Consider the following 5,836-nt stretch of genomic DNA (forward strand, 5'->3'; position numbering starts at 1 on the left):
TCCACGAAGAGAAAGTACGGGGGACTCCTACATTTAACAGGTGACACAACCTCTTTAGGGATGGGTGGGGCCACGGGAGGGCACTTCCCTGAGAAAGAGGTTTTTGAGCTGACAGGTAAAGGATAAGAGAGATCCTGGGGCCCAGTAATAGAATGTGTGAAGCCACATGCCAGGGCCTGAAAGTTCAGGGGCCAGAGCATAGCGTGTCAGGGGGAGGGGTGGCTTACAAAGGGACTTAAGGCGTTTGGATTTTGTTAGATTTTGGCCCCAGAGCAATGGGAAGGCACTGAAGGGTTTTTAGCGAAGATGAGGAGATCAGATTTGTGTTCTGAAGGAGATCAGAAGCTTGTGGCTTGAAGGACAAACTGCGCGTGCGCGAGATCGGAAGCTGGAGACCCGTGAGAAGGCGGTGGCGGTGCCTGGGCGAGAGGTGGTGGTGGCGGCTCAGACCAGGGAGGCCGTCGTGGGATGGAGAGACGGTGACAGATTTGAAATATTTAGGAAGTAAAATGGACCAGACTTGGTGATGGGTCAGACGTACGGAATGAAGGGGGAGAGACATTGGGCACGACCCGCGGTTTTTGTTTTAAGTGATATTTTATTGATCACCGACCTAAGAGCCAGGCACTCTTTAGCACTCGATGTGCATCACCTTGCTTATTCCTCACAATAACCCTATAAGGTAAGTTACCATCACCCCCCTTCACAATCTCATTTCACTCTGATAAGAATGCAGCGGCGGGTGGGCATACCAATGGGACACAGTGGGGTTGTTCCTTTGGGGGAACAGCCTTGGCAGATCAAAGGAATAAAGAAGGAAGAGAGGGAGGCAGTTTGCATATATTGAGCTGATTCTGAGTCAGTGAGAATAATGATAGATAACATTTCTAGAACTTTTACTGTGTGCCAGGCTCGGTGCCATCCAATTAACCAATAATGAGGTAACACTTAGCTCCATGGAGGGCACTGTATTTCAATGATCTGATTGAAATCTCACAACAGCTCTCTTTAAAATTTCTGTTACAGAAAAAGGGGCTGTTGTGGTTCAGAGAGGTGGAGGGACTTGCCCAAGGTCACACAGCTAGCTAGTGGTAGTTGTGGAATTCAGATGGGCTGTGGCAGAGAGAGGGGGTGAGGATGGGCCCAGAGGTACTTAGTGGCTGCTGGGAAGGAAGGAAAGGCCCGCATTTGACTCTAAGCATAAACCGTGTCCCTCCCTCAAACACCTCTCGACACTGCTTACGGCAGGCCTCTTAAAGCCGGAGCTCCCATGAAAGTTATGAACATACACGTGTATGCATGTTCACACTTAGACACACATGCACATGTACACACACACACCCCTTGGCTGCCACTGTTCACCTGCCCTGGGGTGGCCACCTGGACTGTCTACTCCAGGTGCCCCAAGCGCGCACCTGTCTCCCCGCCCTGCCCCCACCCTGCTCGCCGGCTGGTGCCGCAGGCAGAGCCCGCTGTACATCATGTTGACAGTAGAAATTACATCCGAGCCGCTGTTTTACACCTCGCCCTGTCAGAACTCACCGCAGCCCAGTGATCAGGACAAATTGAATACCATCCTGGCCGTGTCAATATTTATTCCATTTTACAAACTCGCCGAATCGGGGGCAGGGCCCTGCTGTGGTGCCAGCTGCGAGGAGCCCCAGGAGGAGGCCTTTCTCCCACTCACGCCTGAGCTGCCCCCTCCTGTCTCTCCTCCTCTTCTTTCTCGACTTTGTGACCAGTTAAAAATTGGGAAATTAAACAGTCATGCCAAAAAGGGCACAAAACAAATCATTATAAAATGAACTCCATGGATCACCTTTTGATCAAAATACTGAAAATCACCCCTTCTTCAGCACTCTCCCACTGTGTCCCTCCTTGATCTAACTTACTGCTTCCTCCTTCCTGGCTTTTATGATAACCAGTTTCTGGCCTTTTAACTGTTTACCACCTAATTATACATTCCTAAAGTCTTAGTTTACTTTTGTTTTTGAACTTGAGATAGGTGGAATCATCCTGTACACACCCTTTTGCATCTTGTTTGTATTGTTTTTGAGATTCATCTTTGTTCTTGCGCATTTCCTTTCCACTGCTATATAGTACTCCATTGCATGCATATGCCACAATTTATATATCCTTTCTAATCATTTGCCTTTTTCCTCTGCTTTCCTCCTTTCTCCTGCTCTTCTTTTAAGTCTATCTCTTCTTTCCCTTCCGTCTTCTTCTCCCTCTGTTTTGCCTCCTTGGTTGTCTCTCTCCCATTGTTCTGTCTGCTACATCTGTTCATATCACACACACACACCTGATCCCAGCTCCTCCATCCTACCAGGGGACTGAATACTCTCTCTGAGTCTCTCTCTCTCCCACCTAGTTCCTGGAATACATGGCTGCAGACAGAAGGAGGTTCCCCCAGATCTGAGTCTATTAAAGCTTATCTGTCACAGAGGATCCCTAGAGGCAGAGACTTGGGGTCCACAGCAGGATCCTTTGCCCTGCACATCAGCTTCTACTCTGGCTCAGACAAGTAAAACACTACCCTCTGGGCTGGGGTGAGAACCCAGGTGGCCCCAAGTGGCCCTGTGGCCATCTGTAGGATATCAGATGAGTTAGGAGTGGGGACTGGAACCTGGGCTGGCCAAGGATGAAGCCCCACCCTCAGCTCTGCTCACTCAAGGTCTCTTGGGCCACCCGTCCTGTGCCTAGCATTGGGTCTCACTCAGGCTAGAGCAGAGGAGACCAGCAGGCTGATGGGGGTCCTCATAGGGTGAAGGGCCCTCCAAGGAGTCATGAAAGAGACTGCTTGGATCCCCCAGGAGCACACATGGCACCTCTTGCTTCCAAGCTCTGTCTTGGAGCTGCGTTGATGACACACATATTTCAGGGTAGTTAATTTTTATTGCAACCTGAGCAGATGACATTAAGGGATCTGTCCTTTTGCAGCACCGGAGAAAGCTCCCCAGGCTGGAAGGCAAGTGGGCTAAGTTGGAACTTGGCTTTGATTCCATCGTACTGGGTGACCTTGGGCAAGTCCCTGCCCTCTCTGGGCTTCTGTACAATGGAAGGTCAAACTGCAGTTCCCAGGGCTTGTCGGAGGATCTGCTGGGGGCAGGGTCATGCTGGCAGCAGAACAAGAGGAACTCTTTCAAAACACATATCCACAGGTCCCCAGAACATCTGATTCAGTAACAATGATAATACTAACAGGCAACATGTATAGGGTGCTTTCTATGTGCCAGGACTTGTGTATTTGATGAGCTAAAAATAAGAAGGTACACTTGTTGACCACTTTACATGAATTACCTTATTTAATTTGTGCCACGGACTGATGATGATGATGATGATGATGATGATGATGATGATGATGATGATGATAATTTTACAGATGAAGACACAAGGGCACAGAGAGGTGAAATGAATTGTCCAAAGTTACAGCCAGGAAGTGGGGATCTGGGACCTGAACTAGAAAAGTCTGGCCCCAGAGCCTGTCCTATGTCTGGGACAGCCCCCTGGCAGACTCTGATACTGACCCAGGAGTCCCTGGACCAGGTAGCCAGGAAGTTGTGTAGCAAAGATCAAGCATCGTGTACCTATGACAAGCCACACATTTTCACAGGATTCATCAAGATGTGTGTGAAGGGCTCACCCAACACACAACCAGTACGAGCTCTTATTGTTATTATTTTAGGTAAGCTTCACACCGTCCTCCTGAGATGCGCTTCAGTCTCTCCAGTTACTGATGAAAAATAGGTACTGAGAAGAGGTGGCTTGCTCGAGACCGTGTGGCTAGGGTCCAGCTCCAAAGCCACGAGCTTTCACCCTAGCACACTGCCTTCATTCCTGCAGTTTCTCCTGCACCTTATAATAGATGCTGAATTGCATCCCCACACTCTCTGGGCCTCAGTCTTCCCATCTATAAGAACGAGGGGCAGGACTAGTGGGCGGGGAGTCTGGCCTCCTAGCTTCTGCCTCCAACACCATGTGTTCTTGGGTAAGTTTCTTGCTTCTCCAGGCCTCAGTCTCCCCATCTGGAAAAGAAGTTTCTATGATCCTCTTCCAACACTACACACAAAAGCTGCTTTACAATAAGCCTCCTGGTGATGGAAGGTCTTAGGTCTGGTTCCCTGGAAACAGGCTTCCTCGGGTAAGGATTTGCCTGCAGGAGGTTTGTTGGGAAGAGTTGAAGGCAATGCCGTAGGAGAGGTGAGAAGTTGAACCCCAGCAGAGGCTCCAGCTGCTCCCACGGTCGCTCTGCAGCTTGGATGCCTTGAATCTATGCATCTACCAGATATTGGACGTGAGTTGTCCACCTCTCTGGGGGCGTGACCTTGAGCTAGACAGCTCCCTTTAGCTGAGGCCAATCCCAGAGAAGGGGCTCAGCTGAGGGCTGTCAGCAGCCACTGTCACAGCTGTCCTGGGCAGTAGATTCCACTACATAAAATTGGCTGAAAAGTCGGGGCCCGACCTCGGCTCTGGAGACGACAGCAGACAAGACGTGGCCTGAGCCTGGGGCTTAGCCAGCCAGGCCCTGGCCCTGCTCTGAGCCCTGTGCCCCGGGTCGGCCACACGCTGTGATCACAGTGGGATCAGCGCCCCAGATCTCGCTTAAAGCCTGGCTGCCACCGCCTGCCTCGCGGCTTGTCTCCCGTGGCTCCCCGAGGTCCCAGCGATTATGCCACTGAAAATTCCACTTTCATCTTGTCAACCTAGCAGTAAATTACAGGCCCGGGGAGGCGTGGGCCTCCTCCTTAAACAAGATTCAATTCCACTTAGCTGCCCCGCTTCCCACCCCACACATGGGTTCCCTCCCGCCCGCCACCCCAGGCTCAGGATTTATGGCCTCTCCTTGCAGGCAGCTGGTAACCATGGCGAGCTCCTTAGGGAGGCTTCGGGCTGGAGCCTACTCAGCCCCAGACTCCAGGGCGGCTGCTTCCTCCTAGGAAGGAAGGGAAGAGAGGCCAAGACGGCAGAACAGGTTTCTGGGGGCCAAGGCAGAGAGACAACAGTAACCCTAGCGATAAAGGAGCAAGCTGATGATGCTATTCCATCTAATCCTCACACTAACCATGATGCAAACACTATCATCACCCCCATTTTATAGATGGGCAAACTGGGGCCCAGGAGCGTGAGGTCAACTGCCAAGGTCAAACACCAAGGAAGCAGTTGACTCCAGGGCTGTGGCACTTAAGCACTATGGCCATTGCCTCTTCCCCCCGCCGCTGCTCCTGGAGGGCTGTCGTCTCTTAGAGGTTTCAGGCTCTCAAAGACCTTGGCCCACCCATCTGATGTCTGAATCCTCTCTTAGATCTCAGCCCCTGCTCGCACTGCTGGGGGATCACTGCCTCTCTGGAGGGCCCATTATCTCTCTAATGATTAGACACAGTCTCCAAATAATTGATCAAGTCCTGTCACCTCTCAGAAGCATTGTTTTGGCATTTAAGGTTCTCCGTGATCCGGCAGCTAACTCTTTTCCAGAAACTTGCCTTTTGTGATTCATCAACCCAGTAGGCTTCCTGGGGGTCTCCTCCCTGCTTAGGGTTCAGCTCTGCCCCCAGGGTCTTTTCTTATACTAGTTTCCTAGCTCCTGACATTTACGACCCCTCTTCATTCCTATCCCAGAATATCAGACATGGAAATCCAAAACTTTCCTCATTTTCATGATGGAGAGAGGCTCAGAGAGGAGGCAGATTTCCCTAGTGCACAGGGGGAGCAGGTCATGGACCCAAATCTTCTGCCAACTAAATTGATAAATAGTAATAAAACAGCTAACATCCACTGAGGGCTTGATACCGCCATCCTCAGCATCTCACATATGTAATCCACTTAATTCTCGAACAAG

The sequence above is a fragment of the Camelus ferus genome, chromosome 19 (assembly GCF_009834535.1).
Source record: "Camelus ferus isolate YT-003-E chromosome 19, BCGSAC_Cfer_1.0, whole genome shotgun sequence".
NCBI lineage: Eukaryota > Metazoa > Chordata > Mammalia > Artiodactyla > Camelidae > Camelus > Camelus ferus.